The following is a 26,473-nucleotide window of genomic DNA, read 5'->3' on the forward strand; positions in this document are numbered from 1 at the left end:
GAGAGAGAGAGAGGGGGGGGGGAAAGATATATTTGAGAGAGAGAGGGAGAGAGGGGGGGGGAGAGATATTTGAGAGAGAGAGAGAGGGGGAGAGAGAGATATTTGAGAGAGAGAGAGAGGGAGAGAGAGAGAGAGAGAGAGGGGGGAGAGAGAGATATTTGAGAGAGAGAGAGAGAGAGAGAGAGAGAGAGAGAGAGAGAGAGAGAGAGAGAGAGAGAGAGAGAGAGAGATATTTGAGAGAGAGACAGAGAGAAAGAGAGAGAGAGAGAGAGGGGGGAGAGAGATATTTGAGAGAGAGAGGGAGAGAGAGGGGGGAGAGATATTTGAGAGAGAGAGAGAGGGGGAGAGAGAGATATTTGAGAGAAAGAGAGAGGGAGAGAGAGAGCGATGAGACAAGATAGTAATTACTAGCGATTGGATACCACGAAAATTGGGGAGAAAAGGGGATAAAATTTAAAAATAAAAAATAATAATAATAAAAAATGTAATCTACGTGTTCACTCTGTATTGATCGTTGTTTATATGTTGTAAATGAGAAAAAGAGGAGAACATGAAATTCTTTGTAAATGTGAATGACTCAAGGTTTTACCTTGAGATCATATGAGGCCTGTTCAGAGCTGTCAATGTCTGTGAGTGAGCCATGTAAACAAAGGCCTTGTCGTTGATTCACAGACGCACTACTACCAATACATAAAAAAAGACTTGTTAGAAGAAAACATATAAATATATATTTTAAGAACTGTTTACAAATCTCATATAACAAAGAAAACCTAAATACAGAAGTTATAGGTTCAAGTTAGTCCTCCTCATATACTAACCATATATTTGATGTGAGAAAATGATTAAGAAATGCACAAATAGCAGCAAACTATCACTTGAAGTGCTGGAATTGGATTAAGCTCATTTGACGTGGAGTGTTTGTGTAAAGTTTAATTGTCTGCTTAGCGCAGGCGTCTGGTGTGCGAGGATACATCAGCTGTTTCTGAGAAGCTGAGCACTTCCTTTCAGACGGTGAACATGTGTATTGGAGGAAGGTACTGAGAGAAGAGGGGAGGAGAGGAACGTAACAGCACACTGGGGACAACAAACAAGCACACAAGGAAAGCACTAAACTAAACAGATGAACTGCAGGGAGGGAGGGGGCCGACCTACAGGAAAGACAGGGTTATTCCACCACATCTCTCCCCTTCCCCTTTCCCCTCCCTCTCCTCCCCAAATCCAGTCTAAGCTGCCCGTGGAAGGCAGGTCAGAGAGAAGTGGGTAAAATCCCTCCAGGTGATGGTGATTTCTTCCAGTACCCCCACCCTCTATCCAAACTCATCTGTAAGGGTTTAGCGCCTGTAAGGTAGGTGGGCTGCCACGGTCAGTTAGCTTACCATTATCATATCTTAAGGAGTGCTAATGAAGTGCTAATTGTCTGAGTGGCCAGTGGAGGCTTTACTGTAAAGCCTCGGACACACAGGTAGGATTGTCTACCGTTAGCCGTCCGTGAGTACTTAGAACCTCTTAACAGGGTCTCCTGTTTCCACTAGGTAGAGAGGACACAACAGGCCCGACAGTGGAGGAGCTCACACCATCTGTGTTAGATTAGGGCCTGGCCCAGACAGTGGAGGAGCTCAGATCTTCTGTGTTAGATTAGGGCCCAGACAGTGGAGCTCACATCTTCTGTGTTAGATTATGGCCTGGCCCAGACAGTGGAGGAGCTCAGATCTTCTGTGTTAGATTAGGGCCCAGACAGTGGAGCTCACATCTTCTGTGTTAGATTAGGGCCTGGCCCAGACAGTGGAGGAGCTCAGATCTTCTGTGTTAGATTAGGGCCCAGACAGTGGAGCTCACATCTTCTGTGTTAGATTATGGCCTGGCCCAGACAGTGGAGGAGCTCAGATCTTCTGTGTTAGATTAGGGCCCAGACAGTGGAGCTCACATCTTCTGTGTTAGATTAGGGCCTGGCCCAGACAGTGGAGGAGCTCAGATCTTCTGTGTTAGATTAGGGCCCAGACAGTGGAGCTCACATCTTCTGTGTTAGATTAGGGCCTGGCCCAGACAGTGGAGGAGCTCACATCTTCTGTGTTAGATTAGGGCCTGACCCAGACAGTGGAGCTCAGATCTTCTGTGTTAGATTAGGGCCTGGCCCAGACAGTGGAGGAGCTCACATCTTCTGTATCAGGCAGGAGAAACTCTCAACGATACAACTCATTTCCTGTTTCTTCTCTCCTTTTGCTTTCCAGATGGAAGGATAGGCAGTGAGTGAGTAAGGCCTGGGGAAACTCATGTAGCTGCTGGAGGTATTTCCTGGATAGTTTGTACATTTCCTAGCTGTTGGGGTGTTCTAAGATGTTCATTTTAAACATGCTGTAGGACTTTTCAGAGATGTTCTACAAGAACACATGATTCACATAAAAACACCTGGGATAAAGGCCAAAATGCACTACAATCCAAATGGTGCCATACAATTTAAACATTAACAAACGACATAGGCAACAAAGAGAGGAGAGGGAGGAGTAGGGAGCATAGAGAAGAGAGGGAGGGGTAGGGAGCATAGAGAAGAGAGGGAGGGGTAGGGAGCAGAGAGAAGAGAGGGAGGGGTAGGGAGGAGAGAGAAGAGAGGGAGGAGTAGGGAGCATAGAGAAGAGAGGGAGGGGTAGGGAGCAGAGAGAAGAGAGGGAGGGGTAGGGAGGAGAGAGAAGAGAGGGAGGAGTAGGGAGCATAGAGAAGAGAGGGAGGAGTAGGGAGGAGAGAGAAGAGAGGGAGGGGTAGGGAGGAGAGAGAAGAGAGGGAGGAGTAGGGAGGAGAGAGAAGAGAGGGAGGAGTAGGGAGGAGAGAGAAGAGAGGGAGGGGTAGGGAGGAGAGAGAAGAGAGGGAGGAGTAGGGAGGAGAGAGAAGAGAGGGAGGATTAGGGAGGAGAGAGAAGAGAGGGAGGGGTAGGGAGCAGAGAGAAGAGAGGGAGGAGGGAGAAGAGAGGGAGGAGTAGGGAGCATAGAGAAGAGAGGGAGGGGTAGGGAGCATAGAGAAGAGAGGGAGGAGTAGGGAGGAGAGAGAAGAGAGGGAGGGGTAGGGAGCAGAGAGAAGAGAGGGAGGAGAGAGAAGAGAGGGAGGAGTAGGGAGCATAGAGAAGAGAGGGAGGAGTAGGGAGGAGAGAGAAGAGAGGGAGGGGTAGGGAGCAGAGAGAAGAGAGGGAGGAGTAGGGAGGAGAGAGAAGAGAGGGAGGGGTAGGGAGCATAGAGAAGAGAGGGAGGAGTGGATCAATGGAAAGAAAACAGACTACCAAGTGAGAGTAATGAATAGAGAGGAAAGGCTATGGAAGAGGGAAGGGTTAATTAAGTAAGAAGGAATGACAAATAGACAGATGAGTTAACTGAGGAGAGAAAAACAGAGGCAGTGTTAAAGGCCTAGATGGAGGATGAGTGGCCAGGGCTCTCCCCTGCATTAACATCATAGCGTCTGCTATCCTAAATCGCCTTATGAAATCTACTCCTGCCACGGGTAATTACAATGAACAACTTCATATGGCACGTCTGCCTGGCTCCCAGATAAGGCAGGCCAGCGCGTGGCACCGACTCCTTCGCTTTGGAAGGGAAAATCCTTTATCTTATCTCTATCTTGGCAGAACAACCGGCTTCTGCCCAATTCCAACCTAATCTTCTGCGTAAACAATACTGATATTTCACCACCGCAGCAGAAAAAAAGAGAAAGAGAGAGGGAGGGAGGGAGCGAAGGAGGGAGGGAGGGAGAAAATGGAGGAGAAAAGAGAGGAGACTGATAACATCACTCATTTACAAAGCTCACCCCTTCTGCCAAATCCCTGGTCCACTCTCAAGTCATTTATTCTGCTGAACATTACCTCAGCATCCAAACACTCCATATGTACACACAGTCATATGGTATTTCATGCCAAGGCCATTTTGTAGGGCCTTAGGGCTAGATTCAATATGTAGTGTGGAAGATCCACCTTATAGCGCAAGTGAAATTAAAAGATTATTTCCGATTGAGCCGACATACAGTATGCACTCTTTTACCGTGAATGCAGTCTCTGCGAACGTGGGAACATTGCCTTTAAATTTCAGTTGCTCTATAGCACAGATTTTCTGCACTACGGATTGAATCTAGGCCTTAACGTATATAGCTAAAATGCGCTGCATGGTCAATCCGACGTCTACATTTGCTGTGCAGCATTTACGGTGATACGGCCTCTTCAGAAGTCAGGGAATTCATACCTCTTATGTTTCACAGAGCAGTGCAGAGCTGTTGTGAAGGAAGTTGTCAAGGAAGTGAGTTTGTGTTTATACAGGATCTCCTGCCCCCAACTACCTTCAACCAATCATGTCAATGCGGAGCTATACGGAGCTATGAGGAGCCCTCCATATTAAAATTTGACTTTAATACTTTGTCTGTGAGATAGTTGTCTGACATTATGACCCACTGAACATCTTAGAATTAAAATGGATACAAGACAGCAAATATTTTCTTGGATTTCTCTAGATATTTTACCTTTTGATAGAGTGGTGAGATGGAGCCAGCGTCTCTTACAAGTGAGTAGAAGAGTTCTACAGTTGTGTAAGAATCAGTCCAAGGAAACACTCACTCACATATTCTACAAAGATTTCGTTTTTCTTCTATTCATGTCCCCTAAGGTTCTCTCTCACATCATCCCTCCCTTAGGCCATCTCTCTCCTCCATCTCTCTCCCTCCGTTTGTGTTTTGCCCTCTCTCAGAGGAGGTGAAGAGCTCCATCACTCTTTCCGTCGATGGAGCTGGATAACCCTCAGGGCTCTGGTAAATTAGAAATTCACTTTATTTAATCAGTACCACTCACACCTCCTTGGTCCAGGTGACAGAAAGAAGCATGTGTCAAACACGTTACTCAATGGCAATGTCAACACGTTCTCTTACTTCAATGCTGGTGTGGTACCTTTACTGATGGTGACAGTCAGTCCAACTACAAACTCTTCAATGATACAATATCTACAGACATAATGAATAATAATATACACAGAGTTGAGGGTCTCCCCAACTATGTTGTAATATATATAGATAAATACATAGATATAAGTAGAGTAAAAGGTCTGGTTCAGACATATTTGTAGGAAGAATAAGTGACAGTTTGTAACCAAGCTAGCCAGGTGTGTGTTGAATACAGAGGCATCATCGCTTCTAGAGCGGTTTGCAGGAGAGGGATTATTTTGACCAATCTACTCCAAAACAAGATTAAGGGGACAGGATCATGTTTGATTGTCAGCTACAATAGCCACAACTGTGAAACAAGTCGGTTGGGCGCGGGATCACACACAGGACATGCGTGAAAATCAGGGCATGGAGTAATCTCTTCTCTTAAGAACCACAGGAGACATTAAACCCATTTTGAGCGACTGTGATAAACAAAGTAGGCAGACCATTACTATAGGTAGCTAGTGTGTGCGGTAGCTCAGAAAAATGGCCAGGGACCACATAATCTACAGTGCCTTCCGAAAGTATTCACACCCTTTGACTTGTAACACACATTTTGTGTGTTGTAACACACATTTTGTGTTACAAAGTGGGATAAAAATGCATTTCACTTTCATTTTTTCCAACAATATACACACAATACTCTGATGTCAACGTGGGGGAAAAATCTGACATTTGTAAAAACAAGAATCATGAAGAATGTTAACTAATGTATCTTGATTAGATAAGTGTTCAACCCCCTGAGTCAATACATGTTAAAACCACATTTAGCAGCGATTATAGCTGTGAGTCTTTCTGGGTAAGTCTCAGAGCGTTCCACACATGGATTGTGCAACACTTGCCCATTATTCTTTTAAAAATTCTTCAAGCTCTGTCAAATTGGTTGTTGATCATTGCTAGACAACCATTATCAGGTCTTGCCATAGATTTTCAATCTGATTTAAGTCAAAACTGTAACTTGGCCACTCAGGAACATTCACTGTCTTAGTAAGCAACTCCGGTGTAGATTTGGCATTGTGTTTTAGGTTATTGTTCGGCTGAAAAGTGAAGTCATCTCCCAGTGTCTGGTGGAAAGCAGACTGAACTAGGTTTTCCTCTAGGATTTTGCCCGTGCTTAGCTCCATTCCGGTTATTTTTTTATCCTGAACTCCCCAGACCTGAACGATTACAAGCATACCCATAACATGATGCAGCCACCACTATGCTTGAAAATATGGAGAGTGTGTCACGTCCTGATCATAGTGCTTATGTGTTTTGCTTGTTTTAGTGTTGGTCAGGACGTGAGCTGGGTGGGCATTCGATGTTGTGTGTCTAGTTTGTCTGTTTCTGTGTTCAGCCTAATATGGTTCTCAATCAGAGGCAGCTGTCAATCGTTGTCCCTGATTGAGAATCATATATAGGTGGCTTGTTTTGTGTTGGGATTTTTGTGGGTGGTTGTTTTCTGTGTCAGTGTTTGTGCCACACGGGACTGTGACGGTTAGTTTGTTTTGTTATTTTGTAATTGTATATTGTTTTCATGTTATTAAAACTTCTTGTCAATAGGGGGGCGCCATTTCGACTTTGTAATAATTACGTTCCCAAATTAAACTGCCTCGTACTCAATTCTTGCTCGTACAATATGCATATTATTATTACTATTGGATAGAAAACACTCTCTAGTTTCTAAAACCGTTTGAATTATTTATCTGAGTGAAACAGAACTCATTCTGCAGCACATTTCCTGTCAGGAAGTGAGATTTCTGAAAACGAGGTCCCTGTTCTGAGGTCAGTTTATAAGTCCCCATGCAAGCTACGGGGCTACATGCACTGCATACGCCTTCCTCTAGATGTCAGTAAGCGGTGAGAATTTGAATGGAGTGGATTGCACCATCTGGGGCCCTATATAAGACCGTGGAACGGAAGTACCGTTCTTTTCAACGGGGCGCCTGGCGCAAGAGGGACATCACAATGGCGTCCTGCAAAGCTTTCGTTTTAGCAGTTCTGTATCTCCGGTCATGTTTTTATTCGTTATAGTTGTTAAAGACATCACAAGGTAGTTAATTTAAACCGACTTATAGCAGTTTATATCAGTTTATTGCGATTTTCTGGGATTTCTTTGTGATGCGCTATCAGGAGTTGGACACCTTTCCGGCACATAGCTAACGTTAGCGGCTATTTCGACAGGAGAAGAGGACATCTTTCAACCAAAAGACGATTGTTCTGGAGAAAGGACACCTTGCCCAAGATTCTGATGGAAGCTCAGCAAATAGTAAGCAGTCTTTATGCTGTTAATTCGTATTTATGTTGACAAATGTCAAATAATAATTCCGCCATGAATTTCGGTGCGGTCTCGCTTTAGCGCACGCTGTATTGCGCAGTAACGTTAATTTTAAAAATATAACACAGCGATTGCATTAAGAACTAATTTATCTTTCATTTGCTGTCCAATCTGTATTTTTTAGTCAAGTTTATGAATAGTTTTCGATTAGATTAGGTGCCTCTCCAAGATGGCGCCGGACAGATTGCTTGAAGTTTTGGCCACTAATCACATTGTATAACCACGATTTGTGCCGCTAAATATGCACATTTTCGAACAAACTCTATATGCATTGTGTAATATGATGTTATAGGACTGTCATCTGAAGAATTCTGAGAAGGTTAGTGAAAAAATTAATATATTTTGGTGGTTTATACGTTATCGCTATTTTTGGCTTGAATCAATGCTGTTGTGATGTTTGCTATTGTGGTAAGCTAATATAACGCTATATTGTGTTTTCGCTGTAAAACACTTAGAAAATCTGAAATATTGGCTGGATTCACAAGATCTGTGTCTTTCATTTGCTGTACGCTGTGTATTTTTAAGAAATGTTTTATGATGAGTAATTAGGTAATACACGATGGTCTCTGTAGTTATTCTAGTCGCTTTGGTGAGAGTTGTGATGGTGGCTGCAATGGTAAACTATGATTTATACCTGAAATATGCACATTTTTCTAACAAAACATATGCTATACAATAAATATGTTATCAGACTGTCATCTGATGAAGTTGTTTCTTGGTTAGTGGCTATTTATATCTTTATTTGGTCGAATTTGTGATAGCTACTGATGCAGTAAAAAAATGGTGGAGTAAGAAAAGTGGTGTCTTTTGCTAACGTGGTTAGCTAATAGATTTACATATTGTGTCTTCCCTGTAAAACATTTTAAAAATCAGAAATGATGGCTGGATTCACAAGATGTGTATCTTTCATCTGGTGTCTTGGACTTGTGATTTAATGATATTTAGATGCTAGTATTTACTTGTGACACTATGCTAGGCTATGCTAGTCAGCTTTTTTACTGATGGGGGTGCTCCCGGATCCGGGTTTGGGAGGAATTAGAGGTTAAATCATGGAAACTTACCACGCTGCACATTGGTCCTCCGATCCTTCTCGCCTCTCCTCGTCCGATGAGGAGGACGAAATAGACTGCCGTTACAGAGTGGTACTCAGTAATGTGTTATATTTGCCCCGAACGTAACACTTGTATTCATATCAGGTAAGACCCAAATGCAGACTGTGTTGAAGTAACAATGTTTATTACAGCAACAGGGGCAGGCAAACGACAGGTCAATGCAGGCAGGGGTCGATAGTCCAGAGTAGTGGGGCAAAGGTACAGGACAACAGGCAGGTTCAGGTCAGGCAGAGGTGTGTAATCCAGAGTGGGGCCAGGGGCTCAGGGGCAGGGTCAGGCAGAGGGGTCAGGCAGGCGGGTTCAGAGTTCTTGGATACTGGTCGGTGCTGCGGAAGTGAAGTGGCCAGGCCTTACTGAACCCCTCCCGGAGGTCCTGGGATTCCGTGGGAATGGCGGCGAGGTCTAGGGCAATTTCCAAGCCCCCAGGAAGACATCCCAGGCAAGGCAGAGCTGATTTCAGGCAATGAGTGTGGCAGAACAGGCTCCAGCCCACGATGGCACCAGTAGACCAGTCGATCGAGGGATTGTGTCGCTGGAGCCAAGAGAATCCCAATACCGCAGGAACCTGCGGAGACTCAATTAGCAGGAATTGGATCATCTCGCTGTGGTTCCCCGACACTCGTAGGTTGATGGGGGTGGTATAGTGGGTGACCCAGCCTATAGAGCGCCCGTCCAGCGCTCTAACGTCAATGGGAATGGAGAGGGGTTGAGTGTGTATGCCCAACTCGGATGCCAGAGTAATGTCCATGAGACTCATATCGGCCCCCGAGTCGATGAGTATCTGGAGAGACTTGGAACGGTTGCCCCACAGCAGGGTGGCATGGAGATGGGGCGAGTAGGGGGAGAAGCAAAATTATCCTTAAGACCCACCAGAGTACTCATTCCTATCAATGAGCTGTGTCTCTTGAAGGGACAGGTAGACAATGACCGGCAGTACCACAATACAAACAACTCTGAGTGTTAAGTCTACTTACAGTACACGTTTGGCTGGAGACAGCCTAGCCCTGCCGAGCTGCATCGGCTCGGGAAGAGGCAAATCGTCCGTCTTTGGAGGCTCTTGGAGGAACTCGGGTAAACTCGGATCCTCTTGGGGACGAAGACGCCGGGGACTTCCAGAGTTCATCAGATGCAAGGGGGATCCTTGAGTGAGCGATTGGGACCGCAATCAGACCTCGTCTCCCTCCTACGTTCCCGTAGCCGACCATCGATCCGGGATTGGTTAAAGCGATGAGCGAGTCGAGATCCGTAGGTAGTTCCCGTGCAGCAAGCTCGTCCTTTACTTTCTCTGATAATCCGTGCAGGAACGTGTTGAACAGCGCTTCCGGGTTTCAGGCACCCTCCGCTGCTAGCGTGCGGAAATCCACCGCATAGTCTGCCACACTGAGTGAGTCCTGCAGAAGCTGGAGTAACTTCCGGGAAGCCTCTCTCCCAGACACCGGCGCCTCGAACACCTTTCTCACCTCCGCCACAAATACCTCCAGACTGAGGTAGACGGCAGATTGTTGCTCCCACACCGCCGTGGCCCAGGCGAGTGCCCTCCTGGACATCAGCGTAATAATGTACGCTATCTTTGAGTGGTCCGAGGGGAACGAAGAAGGCTGCAGCTCGAAAACGAGGGAGGACTGGGAGAGAAAGGACCGGCAGGTTCTGGAATCTCCATCGTAGTGCTTCGGGGGAGGTAAGCAGGGTTCCCGGGAAACCGGGGTGACGGCGCTGCTACCAGCCGGGTTACTGGGGGGCTGGGAGGTTACTGTCGTGTTAGGCTGTCTAGCAACCCATGGAATTTCTCCTGCAAAGCGTCCAATGCTAGGTCGTAACGTTCGATCACGTCCTGGAACCCTTCCATCAGACCGCGAAGCAACTCCTCATGTTTACCAATGAGGGCTCCTTAGGAGGAGATGGCGTTGCTGAGCTGGTCTAAGTCTGCTGAGTCAGTCATGGCCAGTTCGTACTATCAGGTTTCAGGTAAGACCCAAATGCAGACTGTGTTGAAGTAACAGTGTTTATTACAGCAACAGGGGCAGGCAAACAACAGGTCAAGGCAGGCAGGGGTCAGTAATCCAGAGTGGTGGGGCAAAGGTACTGGACGACAGGCAGGCTCAGGGTCATGTCAGGCAGTCGGTAATCCAGAGTGGGACCAAGGTACGGGACGGCAGGCAGGCTCAGGGTCAGGCGGAGTCATCAGGCAGGAGGGCTCAGAGTCGGGACAGGCAAAGGTCAAAACTGGAGGGCGAGAAAAAGAGAGACTGGGATAAAGCAGGAGCAGAGACAAACCAGTGGTTGACTTGAACAAACAAGATGAACTGGCAACAGACAAACAGTTAATACAGGTATAAGTACCCAAGGGATAATGGGGAAGATGGGCGACACCTGGAGGGGGGTGGAGACAAGCACAAGGACAGGTGAAACAGATCAGGGCGTGACAATTCAGGACAAAAAGTAAATTTATTTTCCACATTTCTTGCAGTATTACTTTTGTGCCTTGTTGCAAACAGGATGCATGCTTTGGAATATTGTATTCTGTACAGGGTTCCCTCTTTTCATTCTGTCAATAAGGTTAGTATTGTGGAGTAACTACAATGTTGTTGATCCATCCTCAGTGTTCTCCTATCACAGCCATTAAACACTGTAACTGTTATATCATATAATATAATTTTCATGAAATCACAAGTCCAATACAGCAAATGAAAGATAAACATCTTGTGAATCCAGCCATCATTTCCGATTTTTAAAATGTTTTACAGCGAAAACACAATATGTATTTCTATTAGCTAACCACAATAGCCAAAGACTCAACCGCATATTTTCACCATGTTTCTACCGCATAGGTAGCTATCACAAAACCGACCAAATAGAGATATGATTAGTCACTAACCAAGAAACAACTTCATCAGATGACAGTCTTATAACATGTTATACAATAAATGTATGTTTTGTTCGAAAATGTGCATATTTGAGGTATAAATCATAGTTTTACATTGCAGCTACCATCAAAAATATCACCAAAGCAGCCATAATAATTACAGAGAGCAACGTGAAATACCTAAATACTCATCATAAAACATTTATGAAAAATACATGGTGTACAGCAAATGAAAGATAAACATCTTGTGAATCCAGCCAATATTTCCGATTTTTAAGTGTTTTACAGCGAAAACACAATATAGAATTATATTAGCTTACCGCAATAGCCAAACACACAAATGCATTTATTCACCGCAAAAGGTAGCTATCGCAAAAACCAGCAAAAGATATAAAATTAATCACTAACCTTGAACAACTTCATCAGATGACAGTCTTATAACATCAGGTTATACAATACACTTATGTTTTGTTCGAAAATGTGCATATTTAGAGCTGCAAACCGTGGTTATACATTGTGAATATGTAGCAACATTTCCCCAGAATGTCCGGAGCTATTTTGGACACTCACCTAATCTGACCAAAGAACTCATCATAAACTTTACATAAAAATACTTGTTGTATGGCAAATGAAAGATACACTGGTTCTTAATGCAACCGCCGTGTTAGATTTTTAAAAATAACTTTACCATAACAAACAGCTTGCGTTATTGCGAGACAGCGCTCGCCAAAACGGCGGAGAATAGGAATCAACATTTTCCACAGAAATACGAAATAACATCATAAATTGTTCTTACTTTTGCTGAGCTTCCATCAGAATCTTGTACAAGGAGTCCTTGGTCCAGAATAAATCATTGTTTGGTTTTAGAATGTCCTTTTCTTCTGTCGAATTCGCGCCACAATGCTAGCCAATGTTGATAACGTTCCCATTTTCTCTCGACGCAAAGAACGGAAAACTCCAAAAGTCCCAATAAACGTTGAATAATCTGATAAAACTCGGTTGAAAAAACCTACTCTACGATGTTATTATCACATGTATCAAATAAAATCAGAGCCGGAGATATTCGCCGTGTAAACCGAACGCTTATCAGAAGACAATATCGAGGTGCTTCGCGCGCCTTGGTAGACAAAAATTCCTGACCTGCCACTCCAAAAGCTCTTGTTTGACCTCAGATCAAGATAGACACCCCATTCCACCTTCCACTGCCTGTTGACATCTAGTGGAAGGCGTATGAAGTGCATGCATATCGATAAATATAAGGCAATTGAATAGGCAGGCCCTGAAACAGAGCCTCGTTTTCAGATTTTTCACTTCCTGCATGGAAGTTTGCTGCAAAATGAGTTCTGTTTTACTCACAGACATAATTCAAACAGTTTTAGAAACTTCTGAGTGTTTTCTATCCAATAGTAATAATAATATGCATATTGTATGATCTAGAAAAGAGTACGAGGCCGTTTCATTTGAGCACGATTTTTTCCAAAGTGAAAACAGCGCCCCCCTATTGACAAGAAGTTTTAAAGTCACAATTGGCCTCATGGTGAAATCCCTGAGCGGTTTCCTTCCTTTCCGGCAACTAAGTTAGGAAGGACACTTGTATCTTTGTAGTGACTGGGTGCATTGATACACCTTCCAAAGTGTGATTCATAAATTCACCATGCTCAAAAGGATATTCAGTGTCTGTTTATCTACCCTTCTTTGCGAGGCATTGGAAAACCTCCCTGGTCTTTGTGGTTGAATCTGTGTTTGACATTCACTGATCATACAGATAATTGTATGTGTGGGGTACAGAGATGAGGTAGTCATTCAAAAATCATGCAACTTATTATGTGAGTTGTTAAGCACATTTTGACTCCTGAACTTATTTAGGCTTGCCATAACAAAGGGGTTGAATACTTACTGACTCAAGATATTTCAGCTTTTCATTTTTTATCATTTGTAAAAATATCTAAAAGCATAATTACACTTTGACATTATGGGGTATTGTGTGTAGGCCAGTGACCATACAAATCCATATTAAATTCAGGCTGTAACACAACAAATGTGGAAAAAGTCAAGGGGTGTGAATAGTTTCTGAAGGCTTTGTATGCACAGTAGCAGGACAGAACTGTCTTTTTTGTGTGGACATTGTATCGTGGGTGTGCAAGAAGTGTGTCTATGTGTGTAAGTATGTAAGTGTGTGTGTGTGCAAGCGCAAGTGCATATGTGTATCTGTGTCTGTCTATTTTCAAGTGACCATGTGTTACAGTAAATAATATGTGTGCATGTCTTAAACCTAGCTACGGCTTCAGTCTGTTTCCTGACTGCACTCAGAAGTGAATTGAATCAGTGATGGTATGTGACCTGAAGTGAGACAATGAGCAGAGCACCATAGGACATGAATGAAGGAATGCAGGAATGAAGGTCGTTAACTACACACCAAAGAAAAAAATAAGCTTTAGTAGGCCTATAGCAAAAGAATAGGACAGACATACCTTATTCTTCCTCTACAGCGTTTACTCAGGCGACTGTAATCCAATCAGTGAGCAAGATACTATAGTGTGTTTAGATACATCAGTCAGCTGCCTGGACAAAGGACGTCAGAGAGTGAGTAATCTGTGCTGGGCTTTGTGTCCTGAATGAGGCAGGCTGCCATGTCTATCTTCAGACATGACTCAGCGATCACTTTAGCGAGCAGTAATTGGAATGGAGACACTCCGTCCGCCACTGTTGGAGAGAGAGGTATTGTCCTATCACATTAAAGCCTTCATTAGTTCTTTACTTTTTAAACAAGAACAATTCCTCTAATGGGAGGTTCTAAGAGGACTGAGATCTTTCATAGATTTGGACCATTATGTGTTGAATGTGTGAGAATGTGTATCACTATTGGTGTGTGTGTGTGTGTGACTGTCTCATCAGTCTACACTCCCTCCTCACATATCTTTAGCGGGCCGCAGTGGTGTGATGTGGCCTGTGCGGCTGGTTGACCCAGTGAGGAGAGCAAAGAGCGGCCCAGAGAGGTGAGTGTGTCTGGGGCTTTTTGTCCCTAGCCGTCCCCTTGTCAGCGCTGGAGGCTGGGCCCTGATGTGATGGCTGGAGGGGCAGATGAGACTGGATGGGAGATGATCCCTGAATGGAGAGAAAAACACAACCCTAGTGACATGGCCCACCACCAACATGATGATGTGTAAATGAGACAACACCCCCCTCCTCCCCCTGCCTGTCCCGCCCGATCATCCTCACAGAGTGGTGAGCTCAGCACAGTCTGGGAGAAACACACGCACACACTGAAACATCATCCTTTCCAAAATTAACATGCAATCAGCCAACCTGGCAACCCAGGACTCTGTAAGTTCTGAGGACTCAGTGGCTTGGCTTTTGTTCTGGATAGCTTAGCTGACCACTGGAAATACCAAAGGTGACCAAACAGGCACAATACATTTTTGTTATTTAAGCTTTATTTAGGCATGTTGGAGTCCAATTGAGAGGTCTCTTTTACAAGGGTCACTGCATGACACAAAAAGTACCCAATCAAGGCAGCATAGGAGCATAGGAAATACACAAAGAAACATACAAAAAACACAATAATAAAAAACAAAAAAACTAGCCACAACCATGCCCTCTCATGCAGTTCAACTTCATAGCCAGAGCCAGGAGTTTCCCTGATCATGTGATCGGATCAGTAAAAACTCTGGGCTCTATAACTGTTCATTCATAGAATACAGTGGCACCAGAAAAATACCTAATGCTCAGTCAAAAGTAACCTGGAGATTATTTCACACTAACCCACTCTCTTTCACTAACTCTCTCACACTCTCTAGCATCAAGGGTTACAGTCAAAGAACATGTATGTTTCCCCAGTCCCCTTTAATGGTTTTATTAGAAGTGGGGAGAATGTGTGATTAGGGATGTGACCCCATCCTTTTAGAGCTTTAATAATCCACAGTAGCTCGTGCAGCAGAGCTAGATGACACACATGGGCCCGCTGCCTTTGTCTGGGAGGGAGAACATGATTATTAATAAACTATTCACATCATTGGAAGGAGTTTGGGAAGAGGAGAAGCTGGTGAAGGCAGCAGCCAGCCAGCCAGTTGACTGCTGACGGTAATTAAACTCATGGTATTAAAAGTGTGCCGTGTCTCCTCCAGGAAGAGAGACAGGAGAAGATCTGCTGTGATACCTTTCCGCCCCCCTCTATTTCTCTCTCCACCACCACCCCTCCCCTCCGCTTTCAGGGGGAAATTATAACCTAGCATGCACACTTTAATATTTCAGCATCTAAGTGAGTGTGACAGCCTCTCTTTGTGTCATTCTCCCCTCCCACTCTTTCCCTCCTCCGTCCCTCATTCCCTCCTTCTCTCCCTCCACCTTCTCTTCTCATCTCGGTTGCTTAGCGTTCTCAACGGCTGAACTTTTTTATCATGTGACGGGAACGAGAGATGAAGAAAAACAAAAACAAATCAAACTCAAAAGCAGAAAAAACACGGAGGTATCAGGGCGTGCTCTGCTCGGCGAGAGCGTCTCAGTCTCTCTGTGAAGTTAACCACGCCACATTGCCGTGGCCAACCTAAAGTGAGGAGATGTATATTACCCCTCGTCCCTGTCCCTGTCCCTGTCCCTCTCCACCCTATCTGCGGTGTCAGGATGAGGAACCAGGAAGTGATATCTTCTTCAGAGAGGGTTAGACTGATACAGAGGTACAGCTGGGGGTGGGTGAGGCGGGGGGAGGGGGGAGGGGGGGGGGGGGGGGGGGCGTTAGTGGAGTACACAGGCAAGATTCAGTTAGGTCACATCTTTGGGTTTTGTTCCGAGCCTGATAAAATGTCACCTTCGATCTCTCAGCAGACTCCTGTTTGTGAAAGTACAGTACACACTTAGAAAAAAATAAGCTATTTAGAACCTAAAGGGGTTCTTCGACTGTTCCCATAGGAGAACCCTTTGAGGAACCCTTTTTGGTTCCAGGTAGAACCCATTTGGTTCCATGTAGAACCCTCTGTGGAAAGGGTTCTACCTGGAACCAAAAAGGGTTTTACCTGAAACCAAAAAGGTTTCTACCTGGAACCAAAAAGGATTATGCTATGGGCACAGCCAAAGAAACCTTTTTGAACCCTTTTTTCTAAAAGTGTAGGGGGAAGTTAGGATGGTTGGATTATTAGGTGAACTTACCTCAAGATGGAATCATCTCTACAGCCACAGCCAGCAGAGAAAGCCAGCCAATCCATCTTATACTGTATATGTATGACACAGACCAGATCCAACCTGAATGTGAGCTGTATAGCCAAACCTTTATGCATGTGTGTGTCTAAGCTGAATGTGAGATGTGAATGTGAGATGTATAGCCAAACCTTTATGCATGTGTGTGTCTAAGCTGAATGTGAGATGTGAATGTGAGATGTATAGCCAAACCTTTATGCATGTGTGTGTCTAAGCTGAATGTGAGATGTGAATGTGAGATGTATAGCCAAACCTTTATGCATGTGTGTGTCTAAGCTGAATGTGAGATGTGAATGTGAGATGTATAGCCAAACCTTTATGCATGTGTGTGTCTAAGCTGAATGTGAGATGTGAATGTGAGATGTATAGCCAAACCTTTATGCATGTGTGTGTCTAAACTGAATGTGAGTGAGATGTATAGCCTACCTGTATGTGTGTCAGTGTGTATATGTGCATATAAACTGAATGTGAGTGAGATGTATAGCCTACCTGTATGTGTGTCAGTGTGTATATGTGCATATAAACTGAATGTGAGTGAGATGTATAGCCTACCTGTATGTGTGTCAGCTGAATTATAGAGCATGTTATTCAAGGTCAAGGGACTGGAAGAGGTTGCAATATGTCTGTGTTCATAGCCACTATGATACAAATCAATTATTCACCAGTCAGTCAATTGTTGGTATAATATTTGAGAATTAATACTCAATTAATATGTTTTTCAAAATGAAAGCTTTATACATTATCAGGAAATCCTTTCCACACAAAGAATAAATAAATATTTAATTTGAAGATTAAAAAATAAATAAGATCATTGAACTAAGGTACATGTACATGTTTGTCAAACAGACACAAATACACACATGCACTTGCGCGCACACACACACACACATAGCATAGCAGAATTGATCATATAATTTACTCCTCTCTATTATGCTACAATGATATTGATCAAATAATTCCTAGAGCAGGATTCAGACTGCCAAAATGGCAAAAGTGTTCTTGCTGTACTTAAGCATGTTCCATAATGGCTTTCTTATTGATCATCTCTCCCATCTTCCCTCTGCATGCAAACAAGTCCTTTTCATAGGACTATAGAGTGAACAGCACAAACAAGAAATGGCTAATGGCACATGTTTGTGTGTTCATCAAATTCTGAAATTAAGTAACTGAAGTGGCCCTCTCATCCGACTCCTCAGAATAGAAACAAATTGTGGGCACTCACTCCTGCTGTAATTTAGAAACAATTTGAAGATTACGGCAACTGAAAGGCAATTTGACCCCATTTTCCTATAGCTAAGGCTCCTGTGCTTAATTTCCTTCCTGTGTACTTCTGCTGTAGGGCTCCTGAGAGGCCTGAGGCAGAGGAGACAGGGAGGGAGGGAGGAGCAGAGGAAAGGTGAGAGGAGCAGAGGATAGAGGGGAGGGAGGAGCAGAGGAGAGGTGAGAGGAGCAGAGGATAGAGGGGAGGGAGGAGCAGAGGAGAGGTGAGAGGAGCACAGGATAGAGGGGAGGGAGGAGCAGAGGAGAGGTGAGAGGAGCAGAGGATAGAGGGGAGGGAGGAGCAGAGGAGAGGTGAGAGGAGCAGAGGATAGAGGGGAGGGAGGAGCAGAGGAGAGGTGAGAGGAGCAGAGGATAGAGGGGAGGGAGGAGCAGAGGAAAGGTGAGAGGAGCAGAGGATAGAGGGGAGGGAGGAGCAGAGGAGAGGTGAGAGGAGCAGAGGATAGAGGGGAGGGAGGAGCAGAGGAGAGGTGAGAGGAGCAGAGGATAGAGGGGAGGGAGGAGCAGAGGAGAGGTGAGAGGAGCAGAGGATAGAGGGGAGGGAGGAGCAGAGGAGAGGTGAGAGGAGCAGAGGATAGAGGGGAGGGAGGAGCAGAGGAGAGTCTCTGTCTCACACTCCAGAGGCTCTCTAGATGAGCAATAGACACTGACAATCACACTGTCCAGCAAAAACAACCCTTCCCCTTCCCCCTTCCCCCCAACTATCACGCCTCCCTACCTTGCCCCTATACCTCTACCCCCAACCATCACGCCTCCCTACCTTCCCCTTACACTCTTAGGAAAAGGGTTCCAAAAGGGTTCTTTGGCTGTCCCTGTAGGATAACCCTTTTTGGTTACAAGTAGATCTATGTTGGGTTCCATGTCGAATTCTCTGTGTAAAGGGTTCTAAATGGAACCCAAAAGGGTTCTACCTGGAACCAAAAAGGATTCTTCAAAGGGTTCTCCTATAGGGACAGCCGAAGAACCATTTTAGGTTCAACATAGTACCTTTTTTTCGAAGAGTGTATACCTCCACCCCCAACCATCACACATCCTTACCTACCCCCTATACCTTCACCCCAACCATCACACCGCCTTACCTACCCCCTATACCCCCTATACCTCCAACCATCACACCTCCCTACCTACCCCCTATACCTCCACCCCCAACCATCACACCTCCCTACCTACCACCTATACCTCCACCCCCAACCATCACACCTCCCTCCCTACCCCTTATACCCCCTATACCTCCAACCATCACACCTCCCTACCTACCCCCTATACCTCTAACCATCACACCTCCCTACCTAGTCCCTATACCTCCAACCATCACACCTCCCTACCTACCCCTTATACCTCCACCTCCAACTCCAACCATCACACCTCCCTACGTACCCCCTATACCTCCACCTCTAACCATCACACCTCCCTACCTAGTCCCTATACCTCCAACCATCACACCTCCCTACGTACCCCCTATACCTCCACCTCTAACCATCACACCTCCCTACCTAGTCCCTATACCTCCAACCATCACACCTCCCTACCTACCCCTTATACCTCCACCTCCAACCATCACACCTCCCTACGTACCCCCTATACCTCCACCTCTAACCATCACACCTCCCTACCTAGTCCCTATACCTCCAACCATCACACCTCCCTACGTACCCCCTACACCTCCACCCCCAACCATCACACCTCCTTACCTACCCCCTATACGCCCTATACCTCCAACCATCAGACCTCCCTACGTACCCCCTACACCTCCACCCCCAACCATCACACCTCCTTACCTACCCCCTATACCCTCTATACCTCCAACCATCACACCTCCCTACGTACCCCCTACACCTCCACCCCCAACCATCACACCTCCTTACCTACCCCCTATACCTCCAACCATCAGACCTCCCTACGTACCCCCTATACCTCCACCTCTAACCATCACACCTCCCTACCTAGTCCCTATACCTCCAACCATCACACCTCCCTACGTACCCCCTACACCTCCACCCCCAACCATCACACCTCCTTACCTACCCCCTATACCCTCTATACCTCCAACCATCACACCTCCCTACGTACCCCCTATACCCCCTTCCCCCCAACTATCACGCCTCCCTACCTTGCCCCTATACCTCTACCCCCAACCATCACGCCTCCCTACCTTCCCCTTACACTCTTAGGAAAAGGGTTCCAAAAGGGTTCTTTGGCTGTCCCTGTAGGATAACCCTTTTTGGTTACAAGTAGATCTATGTTGGGTTCCATGTCGAATTCTCTGTGTAAAGGGTTCTAAATGGAACCCAAAAGGGTTCTACCTGGAACCAAAAAGGATTCTTCAAAGGGTTCTCCTATAGGGACAGCCGAAGAACCATTTTAGGTTCAACATAGTACCTTTTTTTCGAAGAGTGTATACCTCCACCCCCAACCATCACACATCCTTACCTACCCCCTATACCTTCACCCCAACCATCACACCGCCTTACCTACCCCCTATACCCCCTATACCTCCAACCATCACACCTCCCTACCTACCCCCTATACCTCCACCCCCAACCATCACACCTCCCTACCTACCACCTATACCTCCACCCCCAACCATCACACCTCCCTCCCTACCCCTTATACCCCCTATACCTCCAACCATCACACCTCCCTACCTACCCCCTATACCTCTAACCATCACACCTCCCTACCTAGTCCCTATACCTCCAACCATCACACCTCCCTACCTACCCCTTATACCTCCACCTCCAACTCCAACCATCACACCTCCCTACGTACCCCCTATACCTCCACCTCTAACCATCACACCTCCCTACCTAGTCCCTATACCTCCAACCATCACACCTCCCTACGTACCCCCTATACCTCCACCTCTAACCATCACACCTCCCTACCTAGTCCCTATACCTCCAACCATCACACCTCCCTACCTACCCCTTATACCTCCACCTCCAACCATCACACCTCCCTACGTACCCCCTATACCTCCACCTCTAACCATCACACCTCCCTACCTAGTCCCTATACCTCCAACCATCACACCTCCCTACGTACCCCCTACACCTCCACCCCCAACCATCACACCTCCTTACCTACCCCCTATACGCCCTATACCTCCAACCATCAGACCTCCCTACGTACCCCCTACACCTCCACCCCCAACCATCACACCTCCTTACCTACCCCCTATACCCTCTATACCTCCAACCATCACACCTCCCTACGTACCCCCTACACCTCCACCCCCAACCATCACACCTCCTTACCTACCCCCTATACCTCCAACCATCAGACCTCCCTACGTACCCCCTATACCTCCACCTCTAACCATCACACCTCCCTACCTAGTCCCTATACCTCCAACCATCACACCTCCCTACGTACCCCCTACACCTCCACCCCCAACCATCACACCTCCTTACCTACCCCCTATACCCTCTATACCTCCAACCATCACACCTCCCTACGTACCCCCTATACCCCCTATACCTCTAACCATCACACCTCCCTACCTACCCCTTATACCTCTAACCATCACACCTCCCTACTTACCCCTTATAACTCCACCCCCAACCATCACACCTCCCTACCTACCCCTTATACCCCCTATACCTCCAACCATCAGACCTCCCTACGTACCCCCTACACCTCCACCCCCAACCATCACACCTCCTTACCTACCCCCTATACCCTCTATACCTCCAACCATCACACCTCCTTACCTACCCCCTATACCCTCTATACCTCTAACCATCACACCTCCCTACTTACCCCTTATAACTCCACCCCCAACCATCACACCTCCCTACCTACCCCTTATACCCCCTATACCTCCAACCATCAGACCTCCCTACGTACCCCCTACACCTCCACCCCCAACCATCACACCTCCTTACCTACCCCCTATACCCTCTATACCTCCAACCATCACACCTCCCTACCTACCCCTTATACCTCCACCTCCAACCATCACACCTCCCTACCTACCCCTTATACCCCCTATACCTCCAACCATCACACCTCCCTACCTACCCCCTATACCTCTAACCATCACACCTCCCTACCTACCCCTTATACCTCCACCCCCAACCATCACACCTCATTACCTACGCCCTATACCTCCAACCATCAGACCTCCCTACATACCCCCTACACCTCCACCCCCAACCATCACACCTCCTTACCTACCCCCTATACCCCCTATACCTCCAACAATCAGACCTCCCTACATACCCCCTACACCTCCACCCCCAACCATCACACCTCCTTACCTACCCCCTATACCCCCTATACCTCCAACCATCAGACCTCCCTACGTACCCCCTATACCCCCTATACCTCTAACCATCACACCTCCCTACGTACCCCTTATACCCCCTATACCTTCAACCATCACACCTCCCTACGTACCCCCTATACCCCCTATACCTCTAACATCACACCTCCCTACGTACCCCTTATACCCCCTATACCTCCAACCATCAGACCTCCCTACGTACCCCTTATACCCCCTATACCTCCAACCATCACACCTCCCTACCTACCCCCTATACCTCTAACCATCACACCTCCCTACCTACCCCTTATACCTCCACCTCCAACCATCACACCTCCCTACCTACCCCTTATACCTCTAACCATCACACCTCCCTACCTACCCCTTATACCTCCACCCCCAACCATCACACCTCCCTACCTACCCCCTATACCTCCACCTCTAACCATCACACCTCCCTACCTACCCCTTATACCTCCACCTCCAACCATCACATCTCCCTACCTACCCCTTATACCCCCAACCATCACACCTCCCTACCTACCCCTTATACCTCTAACCATCACACCTCCCTACCTACCCCTTATACCTCCACCTCCAACCATCACACCTCCCTACCTACCCCTTATACCTCTAACCATCACACCTCCCTACCTACCCCTTATACCTCCACCTCCAACCATCACACCTCCCTACGTACCCCCTATACCTCCACCTCTAACCATCACACCTCCCTACCTAGTCCCTATACCTCCAACCATCACACCTCCCTACCTACCCCCTATACCTCTAACCATCACACCTCCCTACCTACCCCTTATACCTCCACCTCCAACCATCACACCTCCCTACCTACCCCTTATACCTCTAACCATCACACCTCCCTACCTACCCCTTATACCTCCACCCCCAACCATCACACCTCCCTACCTACCCCCTATACCTCCACCTCTAACCATCACACCTCCCTACCTACCCCTTATACCTCCACCTCCAACCATCACATCTCCCTACCTACCCCTTATACCCCCAACCATCGCACCTCCCTACCTACCCCTTATACCTCTAACCATCACACCTCCCTACCTACCCCTTATACCTCCACCTCCAACCATCACACCTCCCTACCTACCCCTTATACCTCTAACCATCACACCTCCCTACCTACCCCTTATACCTCCACCTCCAACCATCACACCTCCCTACGTACCCCCTATACCTCCACCTCTAACCATCACACCTCCCTACCTAGTCCCTATACCTCCAACCATCACACCTCCCTACCTACCCCTTATACCTCCAACCCTCACACCTCCCTACCTACCCATTATACCGCCAACCCTCACACCTCCCTACCTACCCCATATACCTCCAACCCTCACACCTCCCTACCTACACCCTATACCTCCACCCCCAACCATTACACACACACCGTCGTCTCAAACAGGAAAGGCACACTGGCTGGCCATCAAAGTTGCCATGGGTAACGGTGACATGTTGACCATGGAAGTCAAGAGAACACAGCCTTTTGTCACAGAGGTGAACTTCACGGGCCATTGGCTTGACGGACGGCTCTGAGAAACCATGTCACTGTGATGACATCAACTACCTCTGAGCGCAAGGTGAGACTGGGGACACGTTTAACAGTAGGCTCACACACAGCTGAGGCACCATTGAAATGAGCATCATGACCTGAAAATCTAGCAAAGGAAATGCAAACACAATACTCCCACCCAGCAATTACTGTACCACCAATGACATAGTTAATACCAGCCCCTCAATAAGGAAAGATACCCCCTTTAATAAGGAAAGATACCCCCTTTAATAAGGAAAGAGACCCCCCCTCAATAAGGAAAGATACCCCCTTTAATAAGGAAAGATACCCCCCCTCAATAAGGAAAGATACCCCCTTTAATAAGGAAAGATACCCCCCTCAATAAGGAAAGAGACCCCCTTTAATAAGGAAAGATAACCCCCCTCAATAAGGAAAGAGACCCCCTTTAATAAGGAAAGATACCCCCCCTCAATAAGGAAAGATACCCCCTTTAATAAGGAAAGATACCCCCCCTCAATAAGGAAAGAGACCCCCTTTAATAAGGAAAGATAACCCCCCTCAATAAGGAAAGATACCCCCCCTCAATAAGGAAAGATACCCCCCCTCAATTCATACTACACATGGTAGAGTCAGTGCACCAACACCGCACCGGACAATAACAGTGGACTTCCCTAGTGCAAGCAGACCCTGTTTATATCTGTCTGTGAGTGTCAGCGGCCCATGGCCCCCATGTTGATGGCCCAGCTCCAGCTTCAGCTCCAGCCCTGTTTGTGGCGAGAGAGAGCGTCCTCAGAAGTGCAGCTGGTGGCACAAAGGCAGCGATGTGGGGATGTGACACCTCCTGTCTCGGTACACAGGCCTCAGCGGGGACACGGGTGACAGGCGTGTCAGGCCCACTCGCTGATAAAGCTCTCTCCCTCTCCTCTCCCTCGTTCCTCTCCTCTCCTTCTCTCCTGTCTGTCTGATCCTGTGTGAAAGGCTTACAGAGGGAGGAAGAGAGGGAGGGAGAGGAGGGAGAGAAGGAGACGGAGGGAGAGAGATTAAGACCAGAGCAAGAGTGACATTGGATCAACTCACTTTCACTTCCCCTCCACTGTTGTGTCTATCAGCCGTCCATGCTGCTGATGTCCTTGACACACAACCAGCCTCGCCACACACACTGGTGTGTACATTGGATGCACACACATACACACACACACAATCCCCCCCAATGCACTCAGCCACTGCCTGCCACCCACCCCTCCAAAGGGAAACAGAAAAAATTAATCATTAAAATGTGGAAGTGCCTCTAATGCTCGGTCACTCTGACAGCGCAAGGATAATGTTTAAAACAATCCTACTTAACCCTCTCTCTCAGTACCAAATATACACACAACCACACACAGTCACTCACACACTCGCACACACACTACCACCCCCTCCACTTCAAATACTCATCCACTCCCCCTCCATCCTTTATCCATCAATATTCATGCACAAAGGGAAGCATCTCTGGGAGTCCTGTGATTTGCATGCGATAAATAAATGAAAGAAGCCAATCAAGCTCTTCCACTGGAGCCTGGCAGCCTGCAGTGGGGAGACAGAGGCGCTGAGCTGGTTAAAATTGCATGACAATCGCTCAGGTTAAGAGAAGGAGACAACAACCAGGAGGGGGGAAGAGAATAAAAATCGGACCAGACAGCAGTTTATTTAAAAAAAAGGTTAATGGGAAAAAAAGAAAAAGAAAACAAAATCTTGGAGAGCCCCAGCGTTTGCTCCATGCAGTAATGAATTTCAAATAAGTTATTCACTTCAGGAGTAAGTGGCTTGCACAAAGTCCTTACAGCTGGTTTGTTGAGATAATTGATTTTCAAATAGTTTGAAGACGAGGGAGGCAGGCAGATGACAACTGCGACGGGGTACCAGCCAATTCTGAGAGCTGTATCAGTTTAATTAGAACTGCGCCCGGCCTCCGACACGGCCTCTTTCCTGTGCGAATTAAAACATCCCTGTGACTCGCCGCCGACGCCACACTGATAAATGTTTCATGCCGTCCCACCACCACCACCGCTCCTCTCCGACTCCCCCTCTCTGTCCTCGCTCAGGGCACTGTATGCTAGCTAAACTTCTTGCTCCTTTTCAATAGACCGTTGACATGGCATGCAAGGCTGGGCTGGCTGACACAGATAACTCCGGGGACAGCAGAGCCACGGCCTGAATGAGATGCATTAGCGGCTGGATTTGAATTGGCAATGTAATTTACCACAACTCCCTGTTTAATTTATAGAGAGAGAAAGAGAGAGAGAGAGAGAGAGAGAGAGAGAGAGAGGAGGCAGCCTTCCATGCATATGCTTACAGAATGACAATCACAAACAGCAGAGAAGGATAGAGAGAGAGAAGGATAGAGAGAGAGAGGGATAGAGAGAGAGAGAGATGCTAGTGTTTTTGTCAGGGGACACAAGCACATCCGTACGTTGAAGGACAGATGGATGGAAGGGTTACATGCATATTTGATGAGTGTTTGTGTGCCCAGGTGAGTTGAAGAATAGATTTTCTCAGGTTTATGTTGCAAAGAGGCTAGACAATTGATATCCCAATTAATCTTATCTAAATATGTACCTCAACCTTTTTCACACATCTTGGCTTGGCATGTTATGTGTTTATTAAAGATTATAGTCAATCTGTGGCAGCCACATTTTGTTTCATAAGCTCACTCAGGATCATTGGCTGGTTGACACCATTGGGCCTCAGGCCCAGATCCACACAGTACACAGAATTGGTTGTGGACTAAGAGGGTAATCTCCTGCCCCTGTTTTGTGATTGATCATTGCTCCCTGTGTAAACTGGAGCAAAATGACATCCAATCCCCTGTCATTGAGGAACAAGGGGTGCTGAAAGCAACACAGAGTGCAGGCTCTGCACAGACATGCACTTTTAGGGGTATTTTTGACAGACAGACACGCACGTG

This window comes from Salvelinus namaycush, chromosome 35 (assembly GCF_016432855.1).
Source record: "Salvelinus namaycush isolate Seneca chromosome 35, SaNama_1.0, whole genome shotgun sequence".
NCBI classification, from domain to species: Eukaryota; Metazoa; Chordata; class Actinopteri; order Salmoniformes; family Salmonidae; genus Salvelinus; species Salvelinus namaycush.